This window comes from Pygoscelis adeliae, unplaced genomic scaffold (assembly GCF_000699105.1).
Source record: "Pygoscelis adeliae isolate BGI_AS28 unplaced genomic scaffold, ASM69910v1 Scaffold168, whole genome shotgun sequence".
Taxonomy (NCBI): Eukaryota; Metazoa; Chordata; class Aves; order Sphenisciformes; family Spheniscidae; genus Pygoscelis; species Pygoscelis adeliae.
Window position 1 is genome coordinate 3,126,790 of NW_008825566.1, and position 11,043 is coordinate 3,137,832.

Consider the following 11,043-nt stretch of genomic DNA (forward strand, 5'->3'; position numbering starts at 1 on the left):
AAGGACTGGCAGGATGGATGAGGAGCACCAGCCACAGCTCGCACCAGGCTGAGGGGAGTGGGAAGCTGCACCCCAGGAGCGCTGGTTCATGCACACGGTAAAGAGAAATAGCTCCTGCTTCCAGCTCTCTGCTCCGCCTTGCTCCCAGGAGCCACTGCCCTAACATAAAGGGCGGCTGAACTGTGTGTGCAACAGCTGTTAAACCACTCCACCTCACATCTCATTATGTTAAATTAAACCCAAGTACATGCTGGGTGAGCTTAATATCCAAGCCTTTAAACTTGGCGGAGGTGGCGATGTGGGGCTTTGTAGCACAACAGACCCCAGTACGAGATGGCTACGCTGGGAACAGGGTGGAAAACAAGGAGACACGCTGCAGTCTGGATGAGTAATAAAAAGATGACTGCAAGCTGCAGAAAGGAGAAGCTGACTTCATTTATCTCTTAACAGGGCATAAGCCAACCAGGCCGGCAATTACTTATTCAGCTGTAGGATAGGAACCCATAATATTAAAGTGTCGTGATGTGCGCATCATTTTAACCCACATAAAGGGCTAATACTAATTATCTGCTGAACTTGCAACATATACATTACAGCAATCCTGAGCGGGCTGGGTGGGGTCAGTTTTTATTATGTCTCACTGCCTGCAACAGCCCCTGCTCCGCATCCTGCCCGGCACATGATGTCACTCGGGCATCGCGGAGCCACGTGTCATTCGCCCAGACGAATTAGGAGCAGCTCCTGAAGTGCGGAGGCTCTGACAGCGGTGGAGAGGCAGAGGCTGGAGGTGCCTTTTGTTTTCACTCTCCCCACAGTTTTTCCTGATGCATCGGATTAAATGTCGGTAGAAATCTACCTGTGCCGATGCCAAATTCTCTTGGGAAATAAGCATTGTTGCTGACAGATCCCTTGGAGAAGGTGGGAGCTGATTTTGCACAGAGAAGCAGATTTTGCTAACCAGAGCTGCTTCATCCTGATGACTAATTAATTCTGTCTTCCACCCACACAACACGTACAGCTCATAATATGGAGGAGTCAGCCACAAGGGAAGAAAAAGAGACAACCTACTGTACAATTCAAACCCCTCCCTAAACTGATCCAAACCCATCCTTTGCACAGAAGTGTTGGAAGCTGGATTCTCACTGTGGAAGAGCAGCAGCAAAGCACTCTTGGAGAACTGTATTCCCCTTGGTGCCAAGGATGAATGCTATTCTTCGCCTGGTGGAAGGAAACCGTGGTGGCAGCAGTAGCCCGGTGGGTGATAGTGATGGCGAGGACAAGGGGCTCCGTTGTGGGGTGCACTCCCAGGAGTCGTCAGCCCTCAGAGCTCAGCATGGCATCCTCCTGGCACTGCTGCTTGCTCTTGTCGCTTGTGGGAGATTGCCAAGAAACGATGCTAAATAACCAGGAGGGAACACTCTCCCCTCACCGTCAGCTTTCTCACATAGCCTCATCTCCGCTTGGACCCAGGAGCTGTTTCTAGAACAGTTCAGGCTCTTCCAGAGAAAACAAAGTGTTGCCAAAGAGCAGGGGCTCTTCTGAAAGGAAGTGGAGTGCCTTTTGACAGGTATCAAAAGATGTTACAAGTCTTTCATAGAGATTTAGTTTGTATTCTTAAGCAAGCAGCTAGGACGTGAAAGACTCTGGATAGCAGACACCTTTCCCAGGTCCAGAAATGGAAGCTACTTAGGACTCACCTGGAAGAGGCATTGACCTAGTGCCATGAGAGAGGTGTCTTTGCTGCAGCCCCACCTCACCTGCAAAAGGTGACCATGGCAGCACAAAGCCCACCCAAGAAGCAGGAAGAGCTGAACAGTTTGCTGCCAAGCCCCTATCTGCCTAGCAGAGTCTGAGACCACTGTATTTAAACCTCAACTCCTGTCTGTCTGCATGTGAAGCAGCTAAGGAAGGACTGTAGTGAAAACATCTCCTCTCAAATTAAAATTAGGTGCCATGCAATAACAGCAGACAGCCAGGTGGACATCTCTATCCAGCGGACGGCACACACAAGCCTGACCGATACCAACTGATTTAAATTAGCTCAAAACTGCATAAAGCCATCATCCCTGTACTGGCACTGCCTATAGAGGGGTAGCTCCCCTCTATAGCTCCCACACGTACTGGTACCAGTCCCGTGCACTGCTGGACCTTGAGGCAGCACAGGTTTGACCTATTTCAAGAGCAGATACGTGATTTTACTGAGGAATCACTTGATTCCATCCAGCCCTGCAGAAACACTACACAGCAGATGTATAGGCAATGGCTCCGAACTGCAAGCTTTTCCACACTTCTCCCTGGTTCCTTTGCTTCCCTTTATTTCTTTACAGAAAAATCTTTTCCTCTTTTCCATGCTGATGGAACAACTTTTCATTTCTATTTTCTGAAAGCCAAGTCCTCACTTTGGTTCTGTGTGCTACCTGTTTAACATCTGTTAGTGTCATCATGAAATTCAGGGTAACTTGTATGAAGGAGGCCCACCAGCTTCAGGACTGCAGCTCTGAAAAAATAACGGCAAGCCAAAATGGGTCTAGTTTTGTGCAAAGCCACAGCCCTTGTCCCTGTCCCCCTCCCTTTCCCCATAAGAGTACAGTGAAGAAGTGGAAAAAGATGAAAGTTATCTTCTTCTCAGTAGCATCTGGCTGCAGGGAGTTCATTTTATTATTGGTCCAACTGCGGGCTCAGACAGACACAGGGTCCCACCATCTTCCCATTTTAAATGCCATTAGGTTTGGCTTTGGTTGCCCCCCTTGTGTCCCATTGGAAACTCTGTGGGCTTCCAGCATAGGGAAGGTGGATGTTTCACTCCAGATGAACCATTGCAGGGAAACGGCTGTGTCAGGTGAAAAGAATTGGGTCCATGTTGGCATAACTTTCTTCCTTAGCAGGTATTTTCATACTGCTACCTGTCAGCTGGCGGGGCAGTGTGTATTCATGGGAAAACTGGGACGTTTAACGAGTCAATGTTCGGTGATTTCAGTTCCATAGCCTGCAGCCACTCAGGTGCTCTGAACGCTGAAACAGAGCTAGCAGAAGGGTGGTTAGTAAAGGGGACTCTCTTGTACTTGTATTGTCTCCACAGAAGTTGTTTGAGTGTTTAAACCAGGGTAGACATGGCCTACTATAGACAGAGATATATTTCATAGAAATAAAAAATGGTTTGGGTGGGAAGGGACCTCTAAAGATCATCTAGTCCAACCCCCCTGCCATGGGCAGGGACATCTTCCACTAGATCAGGTTGCTCAGAGCCCCGTCCAACCTGACCTCGAATGTTTCCAGGGATGGGGCATCCACAACCTCTCCGGGCAACCTGTGCCAGTGTTTCACCACCCTCAGCGTAAAAAATTTCTTCCTTAGATCTAGTCTAAATCTACCCTCTTTTAGTTTAAAACCACTACCCCTTGTCCTGTCACTACAGGCCCTGCTAAAAAGTCTCTCTCCATCTTTCTCATAAGCCCCCTTTACACACTGAAAGGCTGCAGTAAGGTCTCCCCAGAGCCTTCTCTTCTCTAGGCTGAACAACTCCAACTCTCTCAGCCTTTCTTCATAGCAGAGGTGCTCCAGCCCCCTGATCATCTCAGCCTGTCTCCATAGGAGAGGTGCTCCAGCCCCCTGATCATTTTTGTGGCCCTCCTCTGGACCCGCTCCAACAGGTCCGTGTCTTTCTTGTGCTGGGGACCCCAGAGCTGGACGCAGGACTCCAGCTGGGGTCTCACCAGAGCAGAGTAGAGGGGCAGAATCACCGCCCTCAACTTTAAAGTGTTGTAACTGAAATACATGACTTTTCTTCTTTCTCAGGCTTTGTCAACCAGAAGCCCACCAGGCCCAGAGAACAACAACACTGACCATCAGTGAGTACCCTGTGCTTTCATTATATCTTCAGGGGGGAAAAGCAGCTGGAATGAAGGGAGCATAAAGGGGAAAGCTATTCCTGCATGCTTTCCGCTGTGCAAAAGAGAGGTGGGAATGGTGTCAAATTGTTTATAGCCCTAAATATTCTGCTCTCTACCTGTTCGCCAATTAAAAAAAAATCCTGGAGCTGTGCTGCCTAAGAAGATCCATACTCCAGCTCAAGTACAGTATAAAGATTCATTCCTGGTCATGAGCAATGCAGAATTTAGTAGGATGTCCACAGGCCACAGAGATCTTGAAGGAGGTTGTGAAAAGCTGAGAAGGATTGCTCCAACGAGTAGCTCAGGCCCTGGTTCACCCACAGGTCATCTGTGGGCTCTGCAGCACGTAGAAAGGAAGATAACATCTTTGCTCCTCAGGAATCATAAGAGAAAACCCATGAGACACTGCCATGCTACACCAGTTAGAGACACGAGAATCCCTCAGGGGCAGGGGAATGGTGGGGACCTACTGCTCTGGCTGTCAAGCAAAAAAAAATCCGAAATCTTCCTTCCACAAGCAAAAGCTACTGAGCAGACTGTGCCTCTGAGTCTGCCTGCACTGGGAGCGATGGGAACAGTTTGATGCATGTTTTAAAGAAACCCAGATGAAATGAAAAGGCTTGCAAAACCATCTTAAAATATCATCTCCTTACACTAAAGAGCGACTCTCTTAAACACCAAGCTCTCTCTGACTGTCATCCAGCCCCTCTGCTCCTGCAGCACTCGAGAGCAGACTAATCTGCAGATCCTGGCCATCAGGCTGTGTGACCTACTAACGCCAAGCAGCGGTGGTGGATGTGACACGAGAGCCCAGGTGCCAGCTGCCGTCCTCCCTCCTCCCCTCCCTCCCAGCTGGCAGGGAGCTCGCCTGGCGAAGCTGCTGGTTTCGGGAGCACTCAGGCAACACGCCTGTCCCCAGCTTTCCCAACAAGGCTGGTATGGGCACTTATGAGGACTGTGGGCATTAAAAAAAATCAATGGGCTTTGGACTATGATGGCAACTGAGCAGTCTCCTTGGGGGGTGCACACCCAGCCCTGCCACAGTCCCCCACCGAGCTCCCCAGCCCCAGGCTCTCGCTGGCCCCTCATCCCCTGTCAGGGCTTTCCTTCTCCCTCTTTGACAGGCAAAGGGAAGACTTGAGATGGCAGAAACTGGTGTCTGATCTGGGATGACAAAGCAGGAGCTTATTTTCAAATGGATAACGTTTACTCATACCCACTGCAGAGCCCCATTGCGCAGCTCACGTGTGAAGTGCCTGTACCACCCATGATAAGCAGGGCTGCAGTTTCTGCTGGCAAGAACTGCATGCAAACATTTTTTTGGAAATGGTCCAACACCCAGCAAAACTGCATTTTGAAGAAATCAAATCAAGCCCCAGAAACAGCGGTTAATGTGTGTAGGTGTCTCATCCTTCACACTTCTGCGGCTAGAATTATTCCAGATAAACACGTTACAAGCAGCAAAAATCAGCCTTGTCTTGATAGAGTTGCTGACTGAAGAAATTCCCATAAAGCCAATTAAAGAAGAAATAAATGTCAAGCAGGGAGAAAAAAAACTAGATCTAGAGATTTAATACTATCTGCCAAGAGAGCAGTCACGCAAGATAGATGCTGTAGGTGTGCACCTCCTATACTGCAAATATTCCTGTGTGACACCACATAAGCATCTAAACCAGGCCCTAATAAATACCTTTGATGTGCATGGGAACACGGATGTATTCCTGATCGTGCTGTGTTACCTCTCTTTCCCCCTGCAATTCTTTTGTGAACTGCTCTCTAGCATCTGGTAGTGCACGGGTGGGATGACACAGCCCAGGAACACTGTAATGATCGTATAATTGCTGCCAGGGCTCGTGTCACTGGCAGAGTTACCGGGCGTTTTTTTGACCCATTTTTCAGCTGCAAGGTCTTGCAGAAGGCATTTTAATTATTAACCCTGGACTTTCCCATCTGCAGCAAAACAATAAAAAACGGTGGCCTAGATTCACCCCAACCCAATTTTCAGCCACTTAACTCATATTTCTACCTAGGAGCTTGTCACCCTAGCCACCCATCAGGGATATTGTCACCAGAGCCGGCAGGCAGCTCTCCCCCGCACCAGGCAGCTGCCTGACACCAGGGACGCGGCACTGCCAGTCATCCCCACTGCTGGGGAGGTTGGCACACCACCCCCAGCATCTTGCTCAAAGGTGGTTTTTGCTCACTTTCGGTCTAATTTTGCCCTTTGCATTTCCTTCTCCTCATTGCATAGTTCATTGTCTTTCCATTAAAAAAAAAAAAAAAATCCTCCTTCTTTAAGGAGGATAATCTTTAAACACAGAGAGGCCTTTAGCTGAAATGGAGCACATTTCTTGCTTTCCTCTTTCTGAAATTGCTTAGCTCTAGCCCCTTAAATCACTTTTATTGCTGCTTTCTAAACTCCCTCCAAGCTGTTAATAACTTTTTGGTAACAAAATACCCAGAAGTCTGCACAGTAATCTTGATGGAGTTGCATTGGCCTTTTTTTTCTTTGCTGTCCTACTATGCTGCAAATTCCCCTCTCATACGCTTTTTAGCTTGCTCTTTGCCTCTCAAAAACTTTCCAGGTTTCTCTCTCCCCCGGAACATCTGGGGTTTGAAAAATTTTCCCCTCAATGTACTGACCTGTTATTTTCCGAATTGGAAAGTCTAACAGCCCTCAGCTGGATTTAGCGTGATTGCAAGCCCTGATCTGCAGCCCTGGCTGCAAGGGGCCTTCTCTCCTGCCGGAGCAGCTGGAGGAGTGCAGGAGCAAGCTTGTGGTCCACCAGCTCCTTTCCTGCCCACGTCCTGTGCTCAGGATTTCCCAGCCACAGCTTCTCACTTAATTCCAGGATGAGCAGAAACTGCTGCACCAATGTGCCTTTCAGATCAAGGTTCAGGTTAGGAGGGCCTCAGGAGGTCTCTAGTCCAATCTCCTGCTCCAAGCTGGATCAGCTGTGAGGTCAAAGCAGAATGCTCCAGGCTTTGTCCCATCAGGTCTTGAAAGCCTCCAAGGATGGAGCCTGTGCAACCACAGCCTGTTCCTCTGCTTGCTGTCCTCAGGGTGCAGAAGTTTCTCCTTTTATCCAGGTAGAACCTCTGATTTTTTCATTTATTTCCATTTTTCCGTATTAAATGATACAGAACTTTGCCACAACAATAGAGAGAAAGAACTTGAGCAGCAACTTGCTTTTCCTTTGCTCTTGAAATCAACAGTCCTCTCTACTCCTCTCAATTCTGGGATGTGCATGGTAGGTGGGGTTTGCTTTTGTCTTTTTAAAAGCACATCTATGTTTCAGTGAGTTCCAATTTTACCTGGAGATTTTCCCCCCTGCTCGGAGGTCACCACGCAAGCCAAAGAATCGAGAATAATTAACACTGGGAAATTATGTAACCGCTAAGAGAAACAATGACACTTCTGTGGGCCTGCAAGCAAACTGCCAAGAGCTCTGCCTCTAATTCATCACGTCATATAAAATTAGTTTAAGGATTGTCACAGTGCAGAGTTTAAATCAATAAATCATGTGTTTAAGTCAGATTTCTGCATTTCCTTTTCCCAGTTCTTGCTTTGTAGCTGCTGGCCTATGGTTCAAGCTCTTGGACTTTTAGCTTTCTTCCCAGCTCTCATTTACTGTGGTAGAAACCACATTGCTTGCAGTCCATTAGAAGGAAAATGAATAAAAGGACTAAGCAGAAGAGTCTACTTGCTAAACCCTACTTGCTGCCATCTTGCTGCCAGTAGAACTTGCCATCAAGGGCACAGGGCAGCATAAATAAGCGTAGGACACCCACATGACCCAGCTGCCACGCCAGCTGGTCATCAGGTCGCTCCAGGGAAAACATCAAACTATTTCTGACACGCAGGGGGCACGGTGTTAACACAGCTAGGTCAGAGCAGCTGGACTGGGCAGAAGCCTTTCTGACCTGGACAGATAAGAACAGAGGAAGGGTTGCATTGGTGACATTTGCTCCACAGCAACAGCGGCAGGAGACTGGCTGCTGCCTGTTTCAGGAGGGTTGCGGATGCTCCCTCACCCAAGGACAGCAGTTCTCGGCTGTCAAAGACAGCTAAGGGCTTATGAAAGCACTTCCCCTATAGGACAAAGTTTCCTTAGAAAAGCACTTCAGGGCTCTTTTCTTCGATTCTGACTCTACATTTACTTCCCTGTGTTGGGGCAGCTCATGTGATTTCATCTAATAAATAGGTCCTCAGTTTTTTCACTGAAGGATGCGAATGACCAAATTCATCCCAGCTACAAGACCAAGGGTGAGACAGATCTCATCCTTAGAGAAGTGGTAAGTCCATAGATGCTATGTAATGAGTCTGGGACAGATTTGGAGCCATGCTATTGGATATGAAAATCTCTCCTCTTTGGCAACCAAACACCCACCATACAAAATCATTTATTTCTTGCTTATTTTTTCTCCACCAGTAGATGGCCACAAAGTAAACCCACCAATCTCAGCTGACATGGCATGGCAGGGCACTTTACAGTTTGGATGTACCAACTCAAGTCTACCAGCTTAGCTCTGCATCTCAGCATGACCTCCATTTCATGGAGCCATGTGCCCCAACTTCCAGAGATGACTAGTCTGATGGCCCAGCTTGCTCACCTCCCAGTTCTCTACGAGGTCAAGGAGGAGCGCTTGCTTGTCAGCTGCTGTCCCCTCTCTTGAGTCCTGGAGGGGAAGATCAAGTAGACTTATTTGGTAGCATGACCTACAGCGGTCAAAGCTTGCAGAAGACTTTTCACTGTTCTCCCTCATGCAGGTAGGGACAGGTTTCCCTTGTATCCAGCATAAACCACCTCTGATAATACCGATAAAACCCATACCAGTTCCCTTTGGATCATCCCTTTCAATCATCAGTTCCCACTCGCGGGAGAGTTGTGCTGATGTGAAAATTAAAAAAAGCCATAAAAGCAGTTTGAGGTAGCTGCATTCATATTTTGGTTGAAACTCAAATCCCTTACAGATACAAACAAAAAATCTCTTTCTGCATAAAACCTTAAAACTAGTAACTAGCATAAAGGTCATGCAGTCCTTTAGCTGGGCCTGAAACCTAACTCACCAAAAGGTTCTGGGAGTTTGATCTGGAGCATCGTAAGGGCTGTCCTCTAATGAACTTGCAGACTGAAATAGATGCCAAGTGATAACAAATGTCAGCAAGCGATCTGCCTGTAGGGTATGGGAACTAGACATGACAGAGTATCTGTGTCTCAGCAAGCCACGTGCAGCTTGATCTTTCCATTCACAAAAAAAATGAAGTAAGGGTCATCTTGTGTCTTCAGAGCTTGATTCTCTCTCGTAACACCAACAACTCATTCCCTTCCCCGGCAGGTGCCCACAAAGGAACAGCAAGAAGCCGGCGGGACAGTCCACAATATCATATGATTACTCAGAGGAGGAGCTTATGGCAAGCATCGAGCAGGAGTACTGCCGCTGAACCCAACCCCACGCCACGAGAACTTCAAGCACATTCCTGGAAGCCCAGCTGGAGCAAAACTGCTGCTGACAAAATAACACCTCGCACAGCAAGATGGCACAGGAGAGGTGAGTGGCGAAGGGAGGTGAAGCACGAGAGACAGTGCAGCTGCTCGGGAAGCATGAAGGAGAAAGCCCTCCTGACCAACTCTGAGTGAGATCGTGAAGATCCTCACCAACTGATTTCTGATTGGTGCCGCTGGAATAGGGACCAATTCATCTTGCAAATCAATATTTAGAAGCTCATTTCTATATAGTATTTACAAATGAAGACGTACTAGAATTGAAGTGTCATACAAGAAGTGTTGAGACACGGTGCTTTGAAGGAAGATCTTGTTTTGTCTTAGCAGAAGAAAAATGCAGCAATATCATTTGATTCAGATCTCACTTAAGGGAGCGTTGCATGAAATTCATATTCCGGACACTTAAAACCAGCCAAATTCACTCCTTGCGCTGTGCAAGCCTCCAGGTCTGAATTTGGCACTGTCTCTTCGAATGACGTCCCCGGCGTGGGATATAAGATGAAAAGGGGAGTGAGCCCACCATCCAGTACATAGGCAGTGTCATCCCAGAGTTCAAATCCCACCACTTAGGCAAACAAGGCTCCTGGAAGCCAACAGGGAGCATAGGATTTGTACAATCCCTTTGGGGCGGGATGCCAGCATCGGTGTGGTACCTGGGCCTGGTGTGGCGTGGATCCCCCAGTGAAAGCAGGAGGCACGCCCCCAGTGCTGCCTTGCTGCAGCCAGCGATCATCCATCTTAGGAGGGACTTGCACACTATTGCAGAGCAGCTGTTTGTGATCAGTTTTCAGAGTTATCAGCCCTGGCCTTCCCGTTTATTTCTAGTAGGTAACCTAGAAGAAAAATCACTACATTTTACCATTAGCTGACTGCAAAGTAAAACAGAAAGTCAGCTCTCCAAAGAAAACTGTATATTTTCAGTGCTTCCTGACTGGGAAGCCTGGTATTTTAGGGTTTCTGCCTTTATTTTACCTGCACCTTAATGTATTATGAGTAGTTGCTTATTATCAGAAGTAGAAAAATACCTTATTTCTGTCTTCAGCTGAAGCATAAAAGAAATCTTCACATAGACTGTGTAAATGCAAGAGGAAACAGCAGGACACATCTTAAGATGCTGCATTTTAACTTCTTTGTAATTCCTGGTATCTGTGAAACAGAAATAAACGCATCTGTACTCTATGTAGCCCTCAGTAAAGGCATCAATTGCTGTTTTGGAAAAGGCTCTCCAGCTTATATGGCAGATCGTCTTACAGTACCTGCAGAGACTAAGCAAAATGTATCCTTGGAGGATGGCAGGAGGGACGCTGTGAGGCACCCCTGGCACACATGCTCACGCTCCAGTTGTCTTTCCTGCAGCAGCCTTCAGCGAGGCTGGCCATTGCGCTCTGCCTGAGGGCCCAGGAGCTGCCAGGCGCGCAGCAGAAAGAGACCTGACCTCCTGCAAAGCTATGCAAGCTTGGAGGCAGGAGCTCCCAGCACGCCAGCCAGGGCGCTTTGATAGGACAAGGGGTAACGGTTTTAAACCGAAAGAGGGTAGATTTAGATTAGATATAAGGAAGAAATTTTTTATGCTGAGGGTGGTGAAACACTGGAACAGGTTGCCCAGAGAAGTTGTGGATGCCCCATCCCTGGAAGTGTTCAAGGCC

General features: G+C 47.8%; 1 long non-coding RNA gene across 1 annotated transcript; it reads left to right on the forward strand.

Annotated features, from left to right (window-relative positions):
* Nucleotides 1-3,794: 3,794 nt before the first annotated feature.
* Nucleotides 3,795-10,573, forward strand: LOC103924040. Its single transcript, XR_663966.1, has 2 exons — nucleotides 3,795-3,848; nucleotides 9,231-10,573. It is a non-coding gene; the product is annotated as an uncharacterized LOC103924040 (long non-coding RNA).
* The last annotated feature ends 470 nt before the right edge of the window (nucleotides 10,574-11,043 follow it).